Here is a 17,600-nt window from a genome sequence, read left to right as displayed (position 1 = left end):
ATGAAAAGAAGAAGGAGAAGAGATCCTGCAGTATTCCTCCTCTGTGCAGCCTCCACTTCCTACTACTAAACTTGCATCCACCCCCCACACAACAACATGGCCGACCCTGCCTGCCTCTGCCTGCTCTCTGCCTGCGGGACTGGAGCCGCACAGCTGGGGATCCGTCCGGTCACAGCTGATCCGGGAACAGCTGGATACACAAGGCTGGATGTTAAGACGGCAGAAGATAATAAGAAAAGGAGCAGTGGCGATTCTAGAAAATTTTACATGGGGTGGCAGAAGGTTGGCAAGTTAAATTCAAGGGTGGCAAATCACACACACAAAGTCAAGTCAAGTATTTTTATTGTTGGAAACACACATGCCTGGTGTCTATATGTATTTATTTATACCAATCGCTAATGAAAACAGTTAACATATTTATAATTCGAAATTCGTCCCAGCCTTTATACCACATACACAATAGGGTCTATAGCATATATAGTCATCCTCTCACATTTTACTGCAGCTGTATAGCGAGCTAGCTACTAGTCCTATCGACTTTTGCAAGCTAGCAATTAAATAAACGATTGAAATTACAACGGAATTGTCTATCACATATGACCACCCATCACATTTTCTTGATTCAAGTTTCAGCTGTACTGTACCTTTTTTCATCACTGCAAGCATACAGTTGGCTTGTCTCCAGTTCTTTGGCTTTCAAACCGTTTCTGTCTTCATTTGAATGAAGCGGCAGATGCGCACGGTGAGAAGAGAGCAAATAGGATTCATGGACTCAACCATTTTACAGGGGAGGGGGGACATACAGATTTTAGTTCTTAAACTTAAACAAGTTACCAATGAGATCAACAGCTTCAGTAGCAAAAATATAATACCATTCAATAAATGTATATTGGAGACACTTCTAACAACCTGGGTGGCAAGTGGGGTGGCAAGCATTTTTTGGGGGGTGGCAGCTGCCACCCCTTGCGTCCCCGGTAGTTTCGCCACTGAAAAGGAGGGATGGGGTCAGAGGAGAAGGAGGAGGAGGAGGAGGATAGTTTCATTCAGAAAAATAGGAGGACCCACAATGCATCCGTCACAAATGCAGAGCTCTACATCCCCCTGGTGGTTGCGATCGGGCCACTGCAGCTGAGGAAGCACATCCATAAACAAAATTGGATTCCACTTAGAGGGTTTGGGAAAAGATGATATAAAAATATAGTAATTCGTAATAAATAATATTAATATACTAAATGTCACATTATTGTTTCTTCAAGTTTCTCAGTTTGATACATATGTGTTATACAAATGCAATATATCACAATATGGTACCACGTTTTGTATTAACACATATTTAAGGTAATTGTTATGTTGTGCGTTTTGGGATTTGTGGACGTGTACGAGCCAGAGACAAATTTTCATCTATAATGGAATAAAATGGAAAAACAGAAAAACAAAAGCTTCTCATAGGGCATTATGAAAACACAACAGGAAGCCCGCCATTTTGCATTTAATGGCCATTTTGGCAATATTCCACATTTTTACTTTGAGGTACTTGTACCAGGGCTTACTTCAGATCAACTTCATATTAAAATGAAAACAAAAACAATTTCTACTATTGCTAGGACTGCAAAGCAGCACTGAAAGTGCCCAAGCACATGCATTTTGAAGCGTTGCATGCGAGATGCACTCTGCATCTGTCAAGTGATGTGGATCTTGCCTGCTAAAGGCTCATTAGATTAAATGTTTGTTTTGAATCACTACCATATGATCTGTTTTTTTATATAGATCTGTAATCTACTGAGTCCAGTATCGCACAGGTTGACAGACGGATCCAAATCATCCCAGTAAAATCACAAGCATATCAAAATATTTATCTTAATTTTATAGATTGAGGACATCACAGCTGTCTCTGAATGGAACAATCCTGCTGTTTCATCGCTGCTTCACTGTCCTTGTGTGTGAGTTTAATGCTGCATTCCAGACGACTCATACAGTTCCTTGCATAAGTATTCACCCCCGTGTACTTTTCTACATTTTGTCATGGTATAACCACAGATTAACATTTATTTCATCGTGATTTTATGTAATGGACCAAAACAAAATAGTCCATCATTTGGAAGTGGGGGAAAATATTAAATGGATTTCAAAATTATTTACAAATAAAAATAAAAGTGTTGAGTGCATATGTATTCACCCCCTTTACTGTGAAACCCCTAAAAACAATCTGGTGTGACCAATTGCCTTAACAAGTCACATTTGCAAGTCACATACTTAGTAAATAGGGTCCACATGTCTGCAATTTAATCTCAGTATAAATACACCTGTTCTGTGACGGACTCAGAGTTTGTTGGAGATCATTACTGAACAAACAGCATCATGAAGACCAAGTAGCTCACCAAACAGGTCAGGGATAAAGTTGTGGAGAAGTATGAAGCAGGGTTAGGTTATAAAAAAAATATCCAGAGCTTTGAACATCTCTCTGAGCACCATAAAATCCATCATAAGAAAATGGAAAGAATATGGCACAACCGCAAACCTAGCAAGAGGAGGCCGTCCACCCAAACTGAAGAGTCGGACAAGGAGAAAATATATCAGAGGAGCAACCAAGAGGCTCATTGTTACTCTCGAGGAGCAGCAGAGATCCACAGCTGAGGTGGGAGAATCTGTCAACAGGACAACTATTAGTAGTATACTCCACAAATCTGGCCTTTATGGAAGGAGGGTGGCAAGAAGAAAGCCGTTGTTGAAAGGGAACCATAATAAATCCCACTTGGAGTTTGCCACATGGGATTCACAGCCAGCTTGTGGAAGAAGGTGCTCTGGTCGGATGAGACCAAAATTGGACTTTTTGGCGTCAATGCAAAACACTATGTGTGGCGGAATCCCAACACTGCCCATCGCCCTGAGCACACCATCCAAACAGTGAAACATGGTGGTGGTAGCATCATGCTGTGGGGATGCTTCTCTTCAACAGCTACAGGCAAACTGGTCAGAACTGAGGGTAAGATGGATGGAGCCAAATACAGGGAAATCCTTGAAGAAAATCTGATGCAGTCTGCAAAAGACTTGAGACTGGGGCGGAGGTTCATCTTCCAGCAGGACAATGACCCTAAACATACAGCAAGAGCTACAAAGGAATGGTTTGGATTAAAGCATGTTAATGTCTAAAAATGGCCCAGTTAAAGCCCAGACCTCAATCCAATAGAGAATCTATGGCAAGACTTGAAGATTGCGGTTCACAGACGGTCTCCATCCAATCTGACTGAGCTTCATCTTTTTTGCCAAGAAGAATGGACAAACCTTTCCATCTCTAGATGTGCAAAGCTGGTAGAGACATACCCCAAAAGACTTGCAGCTGTAATTGCAGCGAAAGGGGATTCTACCAAGTATTGACACAGGGGGGGGTGAATACTTACGCACCTAACAGACGACAACTTTTTGTTCTCATTATTGTTTGTGTCACAATAAAATATATTTTGCACCTCCAAAGTACTATGCATGTTGTGTTGATCAAATGGGAAAAAGTTTATTTAAGTCTATTTGAATTCCAGTTAGTAACAGTCAAAAGGGGGAAAAGTCCAAGGGGGGTGAATACTTATGCAAGGCACTGTATGTCAGATATTCTGACCTGAAATTGCCCAGTTCTCGTGATGAGACGATTCAACTGTATCCACTGCAGCCCCCGTTCGTACAGAAACAAAGAGGAGGAGGGCGACGACGCCATCATCTTTTTATTGGACCTTTCTTCTTGGAAACACATTCAATACATAAAGGACAACACACACTGTCATTGAATCTCACGAACCACGAAACCATTGTTTTAAACAAACGTATTAAATCATATGAACTAGTTAAAAACACACATTAAGGATCACACTTTAACCTTAACCTCTTAAGAAACGGGTGATATTCGCCTAAACGCCTGTTTGAGGACACCCAAATTAAATTGAACGCTGTTCTTGAACCATTTAGAGAACATGCATGGTCTTGGTCTCTTTTGAGAGGTAACATTCTGACCTTTCCCCCTTAACAGTCATAATCACTATAAGTAATACTGGCATTGAGTAATAGCAGTTGGCACACAGTGAAGTAGAAGGTATTCATTTTCGCCTGAATATCTTGGTAAACAGATGCCTGCTGATGACTCTAGCTGGAAAACACAATGGGGCCCTAGCATGAAGCCTTGACTAGCCCAAGTTAAAATTTGATAACAATACCACAGAAAATTAATATTTGACAGATTCTTTCCTAAGGCCATGTCTAGGCGTTTTCCACAAAGGCCATTTGGAGACTCTAGCAGACCCTTTGTAACCATGGTAACCAACCAGGCTAAAAGGTCTAATTTTACACTTAAAAACATACTTTTATATAAAGAAGACAAAACCGGTAAAATTTATACAAATAAACATCTTTCATATATTTTAGCAACATGTAGCAGTCACGACGGGGACGAAACACGGGCGCACAGCGCTCTGGCACCAGCTGGACACTGTTGCACAGTGATTTGTATGGCGCCTCAGTATTTTTTTCCCCTGGATCATCACTTTTTTACGATGGAAATTTCATTGGCTAAACGATACGCCAGTCATCATAACAATCGGTGGCAATTGGCTCAGTCTTTTAATGTCAGAAGATGGGCAGGCTCTGTCCGTCAACGAGGTGAATCGTTGGCGATGTACCAACAGCGTTTGTTGGAATTTTATCGATCTGTGGATTAATATGATGATTCTCCGGTAAGTGGCGACAACTTTTTTCTAATTTCCGGTCTGACTGACGCTGAACTGAGAAGTTTATTGTACCGGCTGTGGAGATCGGATCTTGAAATGGTTTACATCAGTGGAATCAGAAGAATCTTAGCTTTCTAACGATATGTTGTATTAGAACCGCAGTTCTTTAAATACAAATGTTTGACGCTGATCGATAGAAAAAACATGCCCGTATTCGGGCCATGATAGCTCAAGCAGTCAAAACGACATGAAGGACTTTATGAAAAGTAGATAAATTATGTAGAAATCAGTAGAAACAAGATATATCAACAAAAATCTTCCGTGTTATTCAATTAGTTCTATTTTCTGGGGACATAAAACCTGTTAAGTCTATTTAAAACACTGAGCTATGAATATGTATAAAATGAATATCTGCTGAATAATCCTAATAAGTCTTTTGTTGCAAAGGTTGCAACTGAGTCAATTCTCTCCTTCATGAATCCTCAAATGTCTCGTACAATAGGACTGAATCTTTAATCATTCACCACACTCAATCAACTAAACGGTTTCTCTCCTGTATGAATCCTCTTATGTCTAATTAGATTGCCACTTTCTGTAAATATTTTACCACACTCAGAGCATTTAAATGGTTTCTCTCCTGTATGAGTCCTCATATGTGTTTTTAGACTGCACCTATAACTAAATCCTTTACCACACTCAGAGCACCTAAACGGTTTCTCTCCTGTATGACTCCTCATATGTGTATTGAGATTGCACCTTTGACTAAATCCTTTACCACACTCAGAGCACCTAAACGGTTTCTCTCCTGTATGACTCCTCATATGTGTATTTAGATCGCACCTTTGACTAAATCTTTTACAACAGTCAGAGCAACTAAATGGTTTCTCTCCTGTATGATTCCTCATATGGATATTTAGATGGCCCCGTTGGTTAAATCTTTTACCACACTCAGAGCAACTTATCTGTTTCTCTCCTGTATGAATCCGCATGTGTGTATTTAGACTGCCACTTTCTGTAAATCTTTTACCACACTCAGAGCAACTAAACTGTTTCTCTCCTGTATGACTCCTCATATGTCTATTTAGATCGCACTTTTGGCTAAATCTATTACCACACTCAGAGCAACTAAACTGTTTCTCTCCAGTATGACTCCTCACATGTTTATTTAGATCTCCCTTATAGCTATATCTTTTACCACACTCTGAGCACCCAAACGGTTTCTTTCCTGTATGAATCCTCATATGTGCATTTAGACTGCCACTTTCTGTAAATCTTTTACCACATTCAGAGCAACTAAACGGTTTCTCTCCTGTATGACTCCTCATATGTTTATTTAGATCTCCCCTATGGCTAAATCTTTTACCACACTCAGAGCAACTAAACGGTTTCTCTCCTGTATGAATCCTCATATGACTATTTAGATGGCCCCTATGGCGAAATCTTTTACCACACTCAGAGCAACTTAACGATTTTTTTTCTGTCTTACATCCCATATAACTTAGAGGCTGTTTGTTATTTCTCGTATTTAAACCAGTCTGAGGTTCCCTGGTCTCCATCCAATGATCCTCACTCTCTTCAGTCTCAGAAGAGTCTTCAGTCTTGTCCTCAGGACCTGGTTGTAAACGTCCATCAGGACCTGAGTTCCTGGCTGGTTCTGGTCCTCCACAGTCCGCTCTGTTCTTCTTCGTCTCACTCGGATGAAGCTCTGACGATTTAAGTTTCTCTTCATCTTCTTCACTCTTCACAGCGACAGGAGTCAATGTGAACTTGATATCAGCCTCCTCCAGTCCTTGAAGCTTCTGTCCATCCTGAATGGTCCACGGCTCCTCCTGTTCCTCTTTAATGTGTGGGGGCTCAGGGTCCTCCTGGTCCACAAGGCGGCTCCACTGCTGCTCCTCAGGGGGTACCTCTTCTTTATTCACCATCAGTTGCTGGAAGTCTGCAGGACACACTGAAACACAAATACACACGTTTATCATGTCAGAGTTTCCTGAAGTGTTTTGAAAAACTTGTGTAGTTTCATTCAATGTCAACATATCCCTTCAAGGATGTTTGTTATTTCTTGTTTTCAAACCTGTCTGAGGTTCCCTGGTCTCCATCCAATCATTCTCACTGTCTTTGGTGTCTTGAAAAACTTGTATTGTGTCGTTTAATGCCGATGTTTTGAAGGATAACATTCAGAAAGCAGAGATGTTGAGGTTGTTAACAGTTGGTGTTACGACTCAGCTCGTAAAGGAAGCAGCATAAAACAAAGGGTTTCTGGTAAAAAACGTTTTTCATTTTGAGGCCAAATAAACCAAGTAGGTCACTAACAGAGGAGAACAGGGCAAGGGGAAGTTAGATAGTTGGTTAAGCTGCTTTCAGACAAGACCTGTGGATAAAACTCCTCATCCTCATTATTCAGGTGAGAGTTGGAGCCATAGATATATATATAAAGGCTAGATGTCTCGTCCTCGTTGCCGGCCAACAGAGTCGAACGACCGCACATGGCTGCCAACTTGCCACAGTCATCTCGCTCACCCATAACATTGTGGTGGTAGTGGTACATGTGGACTTCATCAACACCAACATCAACAGTGTCACCACCCTCAAACGTATCACTATATTCCCTAACCAGAAGCCATGGATGAACAAAGAGGTCCGTCTACTGCTGAAGGCACGAGACATCGCTTTCAGATCAGGTGATGCTCAGGCCTACACTTCATCCAGGGCTGTCCTGAAGAGGGGCATCAAGAAGGCCCAGCCCTGCCTCACGCTAAGGATTGAGGAGCACTTCAAAAACAACTCCGACCCCAGACGTATGCGGCAAGGCATCCAGGCTTTAACTGACTACAAACCCACCAACACCTCCCCCCAAAACAGTGATGCCTCCTTCCCTGACGAGCTCAAAAGCTTTTATGCTCGCTTTGACAGGGAAACCAGGAGGCGACCATCAAGGCTGTGCCCACTTCAGACCACCAGCCCCTCACACTCTCCTCCATCAACGTGTGTACTGCACTGAGCAGGATCAACGCACGTAAGGCTGCTGGCCCTGATGGCATCCCCGGACGCGTGCTCAGGGCCTGTGCTGGGCAGCTAGCTGAGGTCTTGACTGACATATTCAATCTGTCACTGGCCCAAGCAGCTGTCCCCACGTGCTTTAAAACCACCTCCATCGTGCCAGTGCCTAAACACTCCACTGCAGCGAGCCTCAACGACTTCCGCCCTGTTGCACTCACTCCCACCATTATGAAGTGCTTCGAGAGGATGGTCCTGGCTCACCTCAAAACCTGTTTCCACCAACACTGGACCTCACCCAATTCGCCTACCACCAGAACAGGAGCACGGAGGATTCCATCTCCACGGCACTTCACTCCGCACTTTCTCACCTGGACAATAACAACTCCTATGTAAGAATGCTGTTCATAGACTTCAGTTCAGCTTTCAACACAATCATCCCCTCAAAACTGATCACGAAACTCAGCGATTTAGGCATCAACCCTTCCCTCTGCAACTGGATACTGGACTTCCTATCCAACAGACCCCAGTCTGTTATGTTAGAGAACCACACCTCCTCAACCCTCATCCCAAACACCGGCGTGCCACAGGGCTGTGTGCTAAGTCCTCTCCTATACTCACTATTCACGTATGACGGCATACCTGTACATGTAACTAATACTTTTGTCGAGTTTGCAGACGATACTACGGTGATTGGCCTCATCAGCAACAACGATGAGTCGGCCTACAGAGAAGAGGTCCAGCACCTGGCGGCGTGGTGCGCCGACAACAACCTGGCTCTCAACACCAAGAAGACCAAAGAGCTCATCGCGAACTTCAGGAAGAAAGGCGGGACACCCCCCCCATCCATATCAACGGGATGGAGGTCGAGTGTGTCACCTGCTTCAAGTTCCTGGGTGTCCACATCTCTGAGGACTTCTCTTGGACCCTCAACACCTCAACCCTGGTCAAGAAATCTCACCAGCGTCTCTTCTTCCTGAGGAGACTGAGGACGGCTCATCTGTCTCCTCAGATTCTGGTGAATTTCTACAGCTGCACCATCGAGAGCATCCTCACCAACTGCATCTCAGTGTGGTATGGCAGCTGCTCTGTTGCGGACGGAAGTCACTGCAGAGGGTGGTTAAAACTCATCACCATTCGTTGGGCATCCCATTTTTTCCCTCGGATTAATAAAGTATCCATCTATCTCCCTTCTGGGAGGCGCTACAGGGTCCTCCGTTCCCGGACTAGCAGGTTCAGGAACAGCTTCATCCCTTGGGCTGTCACCCTGCTGAACTCTAAACCGCAGTGATAGCAGCAGCCCCCCCGGCCACACACCCTCCTCCTACCACTGAACATTTGAACACTTGCACTACACTGCAACTTTTTTTAATACTGTATTGTCCTGCCTATAGTATATTCATATTTATATATATTTATCTTGCTTAAAGTTATTATATCATACAATACCTGTTAATACTGTACTACTTCAGATATATTACTTAGTGCTCATAGTTCTTATATCATACAATACCTGTTAATACTGTACTATTTCCTTTATTACTCCTCATAGTTCTTATATGATTAAGATTAAGATTAAGATGCATTTATTAGTCCCAAACACATGCACATTCATGCAAGTAGGGAAATTTAATCTCTGCCTTTGACCCATCTGGTGCAGGACACACAGAGCAGTGAGCGACCATGTACGGCGCTCGGGGAGAAGATGTTGGGGGAGTAAGGTGCCTTGCTCAGGGGCAGTAGACAGGGTAGGGAGACTCTTGGATTTTTGGACAGATCAATCCAGGTTCGTCTTTTGTTGTCTCTCCGTGGAGTCGAACCAGAGACCTTCTCTGCCCATAGTCCAAGTTTCTGCCACTAGAACACCGTCTCCCCCCGCAATACAATACCTGTTAATACTGTACTATTCCATATATATTTGCTACTGACATATCTTGTTTATTTACATTCCATTTTAAATACGCACAATACTCTGCACTTTACGTCCTTTTTTGCACTTCTGGTTAGCCGCTAAACTGCATTTCGTTGTATAAGTACTTGTACTGTGCGATGAAAATAAAGTTGAATCTAATCTAATCCAAAAATGTACTTTTTAAATAAAATAAAATAATTATTGATGTATATTCGTAAAAGGAAATCTTGTACCTATTTTAGAACACGATTTTATTTTTAAGAACATAACAATAGTCAAACATGGGGGACTCGAGTCACATGACTTGACTCGAGTCAGACTCGAGTCACATGACTTGACTCGAGTCAGACTCGAGTCGCAAATTTGAGGACTTGAGACTTGCTTGAATTACACTGATAAAAGACTCGACTTGACTTAGACTTGGTCTTCATGACTTGAGACTTGACTTAGACTTGAGACAGATGACTCGAAATGACTCGACTTTTTAAAAGTTAGATTAAGTTAGAAATTATGTTTTATTTATATATTTAGACTATATATTTATTATTTTATTTTGAAAAATGATCGGGTGATTTTACAGTGCAATGAATGTACGCATCTCGGGTGATCGCGCGCTGCACGGACAAACTGCTGCTGCGTGAGCAGGTCAACACAGGAGCAGCAGTCATGGAGGCGGCAAGACCAAAAATAATTAAATTTGGGTTCAACGATTACATTGTCGATGAGAATAAGAAAAAGAGGACAGCGGTATGCAAGGTCTGCAGCTCAAAAATCAGTGACACGATCGCCACCACATCCAACTTCATCCGTCACTACAAAACCCACAAAAAAAGGTAAGCTACGTGACTGTGTCTTTTAGCTAGCTGTACGGCTGTTACAAAGCTAACGTTTGCTAACACTTAGGCCTACATATCTTAAATTGACCGTGGCTAGAAGGCTATCTATAACCTAATGTCTTCTCAATAAAATGCGCAGTAAAAGTGTCTTTAGCTAACTTATTGGCTGGTCAAATGGGTCAGACGTTAACTAGAAAGGTAACGGTTGCTAACATGAATTCCAACACAGTAGTTTATTAAGCTAACATTACGAGCAAGTCAGTGCATATTTATGCACGCTGATTAACGGCCGCGACTCGCGGATTGCCACTGCAGATTAACGTGTCACTTCAAGTTTTTGAGAGAGAGAGAGAGAGAGCGAGTGAGTGAGTGAGTGAGTGAGTGAGTGAGTGAGTGAGTGTGTGAGTGAGTGAGTGAGTGAGTGTGTGAGTGTGTGTTTGTGCGCGTGTGTGTGTGAGAGCGAGAGTTTGAGAAAAACTATGAGTGAAGAGAGTGTATTTCTATGTGTTTGATTGATGGTTGTGTAACACTGATATTGAAAATCCTGTATGCCAGGGAATTTAAGGGAATTTGGTTTGATAGATTTGAGGCTCTATTTTATTTTCTGTCTTATTTAAAGCCTTTTCACTCTTACATTTATTTATTTTTTAATATGTAATACAAGCAGATGAAGTTATTAACACATTATTACCTTACAGTGTAAAGAAAGAAGGAGGAGTGGAGAATATATATATATATATATATATGAATATTATACATTTATCCTAAAGTCAATATTTCTCTCGGGAAATTTAACTCACATTTTAATTTGACTTGTCATAAGCCCTATAAAAACTGCATCCCACATTGCATATTAACAGATTTTGTTTAAATGTATGAACATTTCAGTGCATTTTAAAAGAGCCAATTCACAGAAATTGAACAGACTGATTGAGTCCTAGCTATATGGTCAGCAGTTCCAGGATAACAAGTAATCTTATTTGATTCTTGCATTCATAGAACTAAACTAATGATTTACTATGCAATGAATAAAATATGAATCATAATGTGTAAATATATTCCTCTTTTCTTTTTACTGTCTACAGATATGAAGAGTACATCCATACCAAAGATACTTTGGATCTTAAACAGCCTTCAATCAACCAATTCATCGAATCAAGGAGTGTGCCACTATACAACTGCAACCATCCCCAGCAGAAAGCCATTACACACTCAATACTGTCGGACCTCATAATAAATTGCAACATGCCATTGTCCATCGTTGAACATCAAAGCTTTCATCAGTTTTTGTCAATAGTGGACAACAAGTACTCTCCAGTCAGTCGAAGAACAATTACTTCAAAGATTGACAGTCTGGTGGGAGATAGACAAAGTAAGCTAAAAAATGAACTAGCAAAGGCAGATAATGTGTCAGTGACTGTAGACATATGGTCAGACCGCAGGATGAGAGGCTTTCTTGGAGTCACAGGACATTGGATCAACATCGAAGATGACAGTCTTCAGTTAAAATCTCAGTTGCTCGCATGCAACCGCTTCAGAGGTTCCCATACAGGGGAAAGAATTTGTGAAGAATTTGAGCAAATATGTGAAGAATATCAAATGAAGAAAAAGGTCGACCACATCATCTGTGACAACGCTGCAAACATGAAAAAGGCGTTCAGTACATGTTTTCCTGGACAGGAAGATGAAGATGACGACCATGATGATTTCAACATTTGGAACAACCTGACAGTGGAAGAGCAGGAGAGGTTTGAGAATGTATTGAGTGCAAAGTCCCAGACAAGACTTCAATGTTTTGCACATACCCTTCAATTGACTATAGGTGATGGCCTTAAAGACACTAAAATAATCAGTGCAGCTCTCTCCAAAGCTTCAAGGTTGAGCTCTTTGCTCCACACGAGCACCACTTTCAAAGACAAATTTGAGATGGAGTTTGGACAGCGTGGAATCCCTGCCTCTGTAACCACACGCTGGAATTCCACACTTAGGCAACTGAAATCAGTGCTTAACTGTGACCAACTGAAACTGTCTGCAGTTCTTGAAGATGCGGGACACAAAGAGACAGTATTCACAGCTAGAGAGTGGAGTCAGATAAGGGAACTGGTGGATGTTCTTCAACCCTTTGGAGAAGCCACGGATCTCACACAAGGAGAAAAAAGTTGTCACTATAAGTGCTGTGGTACCCTGCATCCTTTCTCTTAATCATCACTTGGAAAATCAAAAAGAGAGAGTGCACTACATGGGTGGTTTGATCCGTAGCCTGCAAGAATCACTCCAAAGAAGATTCAGAGGGATCTTTGTACATGTGAGGATGGCAGATGACCAGAGTGATGGAGCAACCTTGCCGTTCTCTGACCCTCTATACCTAAAAGCTGCTTTGCTGGATCGTTCATTCGGCACCATGTGGTTGGCCCATGATGTTTTGGCCCCTGAAAACGTCAAGGAGGATGTGTCTGTGATGATAAAAAGTATGTTATTTTTTCCGTATTAATCCGATTTAAATGTCAGACCTAAGAAGAAATAGTCTGTAAAAGGAATGTTTAGTATGTTGATATATACACACTGAGCACTTCAGTTTTTGTTTACATTGTCAGAAAGGTGATAATTCTACTTTATAGTTATTATTGAGGTTGTAGTGGGTGATAGTGGTATACTGGAGAGAATAATATATTGAAAAGTGTTCCTAATATTTTCCCTCCCACATTTATGTTAAGGAAGTGGACAAAATTGAAATTGTTATAGAAATATTTTGTGACTATTGTTTTTGCTTGTTTATCAGGCTTGATTCTCAGAGATGCTGGCATGACCATGACCACGACCAGTCCAATCACCGATGAGCCAATTACACCGTCAGAGCCAGAGCGTCAGACTGGGCTGTTCTCAGCATACCGCAAAAATATGAAGATGAGTTCAAATTCCACTCCCCAAATTCAGTTGAACCACTACCTCGACATTTGTGATGGACAGAGCTGCCTTCAGTTTTGGGCCATGAACAGGGAACACCCTCCCCTCTTTGTTCAAGGTGGCGGTAAGGGTCATGGCAGTCCCTGCATCAAGTGCACCTGTTGAACGTGTGTTCAGCCATGGTGGGGTGATAATGTGACCCCATCGTTCACAACTGAGTGACAAAGTACTCTCAAATTTAATTTTTTGCAAATGCAATGCTTTGTAAGTCGATGTATTGCAAATAATATTCTACAACATGTAGGGAGATTGACTGATGACTTGATCTGTTCTCGTATACAGCGAGCCACCTAGAGGTTGTAATTGATTCTGTTCATAGGTTGGAGGTAATGATCAAAAAAAACATTTTCAAACTATTCACATAATGGCTTTGGTATGCCACATGCTATTCTTGTTATTTCGTCCTGTTCATATTTACACTATCTACATTTTAACCTAAGATTTATTATTAAAATATTGATTATTAAGTGTGCAAAATGAAATAACCTTATTTATGCAACGCCACTTACACAACCACTGCTGTCCCTGTTATTTGGAGCCTGACACCTGGGAGGAATGGTGAATACGTTTTCATGGTTTGATGTAATGTTTTTTCATTTCAGTAATGTTTACATTTCAGGCAATATTTATTTATTTATTTTGATATATTTATTTTAATTTTATGTTCCATTTAGTTGATGATACAATACTTTTTTGTTCACAGAAATGTTAATGAGAAGCACCTTAGACAGATTCCTTAACAGGACATTGAGAAATTGCGTGACCCTCCTGAAGGTGGACGCAAGCAGTTCAGTAAGTTGGGCAATTGTAAGCAGGCTGCTCAATAGTTTGAGTTATTGTTAATGTGTAGACATTATGATTGTTAATGTTGAAATAAAACAACTTGTGATTGTGAACCACTCTCTTGACTGATTTTTATATGTAGAAACTGGGTTAGACAATATGATTTTTGTATGACTTGACTTGTGACTTGCTTGACCTGAGCAATGACTTGACTTGTGACTTGCTTGATTCTAACCACAGTGACTTGGACTTGCTTGAGACTTGAAGGTTATGACTTGAGACTTGCTTGTGACTTGCACATGAGTGACTTACTCCCATGTCTGAAAATAGTATTCATAAGTGTGCAGTGTCATAACTATGTCCCTGACGTTTATAACAAACCAAAGCGTTTAAAAATCGGTTGAAAATTGAGCAAATTATAGTTATTTAAAAAGTACGTACCCCTACCAACACAATGTTATGGGTGAGCGACCTGGCTGTGGCAAGATGGCCGCCATGTGCGGTCGTTCGACTCCGTAGGCCGAGACATCTAGCCTTTATATATATCTATGGGTGCAGCAGACAGAGACCGGAAATGACGTATTAACTCCGCTGCCCGGGCTTATGCTAGCTACCGTTAGCATGTTAGCGGTTCCTCTAGGGACTGACCTGCTCTGTGCAGCCAGACTTTGGGCTGCATCACGGCATCGAGCAGCCTCCTCTGGCGGCAGATCTCCCGCTCGGACTGCTCTGCCCGCTCCACTCGGCCCTCGTACTCTAACAAGGTTTTCTCAAGCCCCGCGAGGATATGCTCCACCGCCGCCATTAGCCGCTCGTTGAGCTTCGCTCTCAGCTCTGGGACTCGAGCCTTTCCTCCTCCTTCCTCCACTTGTAGAAGAAAGTCTTCAGCGGCAGCGCTGATCCGCTCATGTACCGACACCCGCAGCAGCTCCACGGCGGACATGTTCCTCCTCTCTGCACTCTGAGTCTCTGAGGGGACAAAGACAGCGAGCGACAGGAAACAGACACTCCGAGCTTCGAGCCAGCAGCGAACCCTGTTGGACTGGAGGACGAAGAGGAAATAATATTTCTACTAACTTATACAGCACAGTAGAAATGTTTATTAATTAATGTAATAGTACCATACTGTGATGTACTCATGGTACAATGACCTTGTCCTATTTCTAAGTATTTAAATGATATCATGGCTACACTCATATTCCACAGGGACCCTGAGCACATGTTGTCTTCTCTCTCACATTTCTTTTTAACCCTTAGTCATACTGGATTTTGAATGTGAGTGAGGTTTATGTCAGAGTGAGACAGATTCTTCTCTTTGTTGCTGACAGGTCAGACGGGCCCATCCATATCTGACAAAGACCTGCCTAATAATCTGAGATATTTTACCTTCACAGGATCCGCGTCCTTCTCTCCTCCTTCTCTCCTCGAGTCAGATCCCGATGAAATAACGGAGATCGGAGTTATTCCAGCCGTGACGGAGCCGCCTTCATCCCCACTTCGTGCATCCGGCGGCGGAGGAGGATGAGGAGGAGGAAGAGGTTGCTGTGTGCGTGCTGGGGTTTCGGGCTGAAGTTAAATCAAAGCAGTGTGCGAGGAGGTCGGAGCTGATGCAGGAGTCACTCATTGTTCCAGAGAGGTGACGGATGAAGAGGAGCGGGAGGAGGTAGAGGAGGAAGAGGAGGCCTGCAGATGCATCACAGCCACCACACGGGACATTAATAAAAAGAAGAAGGAGAACAGATCCTGCAGTATTCCTCCTCTGTGCAGCCTCCACTTCCTACTACTAAACTTTCATCCACCCCCCACACAACAACATGGCCGACCCTGCCTGCCGCACAGCTGGGGATCCGTCCGGTCACAGCTGATCCGGGTACAGCTGGATACACACGGCTGGATGTTAAGACCGCAGAAGATAATAAGAAAAGGAGGGATGGGGTTAGAGGAGAAGGATGAGGAAGAAGAGGAGGAGGATAGTTTCATGCAGAAAAATAGGAGGAAATGGCGAGATGAAGCTTCATTAAGCTTTGAAGCTTTCCATCCAATTGGTTCGCTTATGGGCCGAAGCTTCATGGTGCTTCATTTGCTCTACTGCGCCATCAAGTGGACATTAAATGTAATGTAATTATAATGAAACCATGGCTTTGGTGTGTGAAGCTTTGAATTGAATAAACTAATTAATGATGTTCGTGATGGCAATACACGTACAAAATCGTCATCACATACGTCATCAACACAAGCCTCGATACGCGCTTCATAAAAATCCTCCTCGATTACTCGACACACACTTCGAAGCCTCGACACGGGAGGACACATCACTACTGCACAGTCACAAATGCAGAGCTCTACATCCCCCTGGTGGTTGCAATTGGGCTACTGCAGCTGTGGGAGCACATCCATAAACAAAATCGGATTCCACTTAGAGGGTTTGGGAAAAGATGATATCAAAATATAATAATTCGCAATAAATAATATTAATGTACTAAATGTCACATTATTGTTTCTTCAAGTTTCTCAGTTTGATCCATATGTGTTATACAAATGCAATATATTACAATATGGTACCACGTTTTGTATTAACACATATTTAAGGTAATTGATATGTTGTGCGTTTTTGGACTTGTGGACGTGTACGAGCCAGAGACCAATTTTCAACTATAATGGAATAAAATGGAAAACCAGAAAAACTAAAAAATCTCAATGGGCATTATGAAAAACAAAACAGGAAGCCCGCTATTTTGCATTTAGTGGCAACTTTAAGGTGGCCCTGAAAGCTAAACGAACAGCAACTTAGGAAAACACATGCAAGTTGACAAAACACAAGCAAAGTCAGAAAGCATCTTCATCAATTTCACAACACAACACATTACAGAAACGCGCAGCAAATAGAAGCAAAATGACAATGGAAGTGTTCCCAGAGGACGGCTATAAGAGATGGACACTGCTGTCACAGAAGACACAAAAGCGTCTAATACATCAAACAAATTCAGTTCTACACAGGGGTCGGCAACCCGTTAGCTTGACGTTGTCATATTCATAATTCAAGGCAGAATATGAGTCTAATACTGCTCCATTGAGCTGTGATTAGGGGGCGTGTTTTAACCGAACCAGGGAAAAAAATGCCTCTTCGCTCAATTGGATAGACCTACAACCAATCAGAGCAACAAATGATTTGACGTATGTAAAGCGGCGCATAGTTGTTGTCAACAGAACTCAACTGCACGCACGCTGGCAGAAGTAGAAGAAGAAGATGAGTAAAAACGATTTTTGCCGGTGTTGTAAAAATAATTTAAGGCTACACGGAGAACTTACCAACACGATCAGCATTTTGAGACAAACAGTAAAGGTGAATCCACCTATGAACAAGTTCTCCGTTCAGGATTACAACTCCACAACACATAT

General features: G+C 42.1%; 1 pseudogene; it reads right to left on the bottom strand.

Annotated features, from left to right (window-relative positions):
- Nucleotides 1–325: 325 nt before the first annotated feature.
- LOC133932721 (gastrula zinc finger protein XlCGF57.1-like) lies at nucleotides 326–15,203 on the bottom strand (annotated as a pseudogene).
- Nucleotides 15,204–17,600: the final 2,397 nt, after the last annotated feature.

This window comes from Platichthys flesus, chromosome 21 (assembly GCF_949316205.1).
Source record: "Platichthys flesus chromosome 21, fPlaFle2.1, whole genome shotgun sequence".
Lineage (NCBI taxonomy): Eukaryota > Metazoa > Chordata > Actinopteri > Pleuronectiformes > Pleuronectidae > Platichthys > Platichthys flesus.
This window is presented reverse-complemented; position numbering and strand designations above follow the sequence as displayed.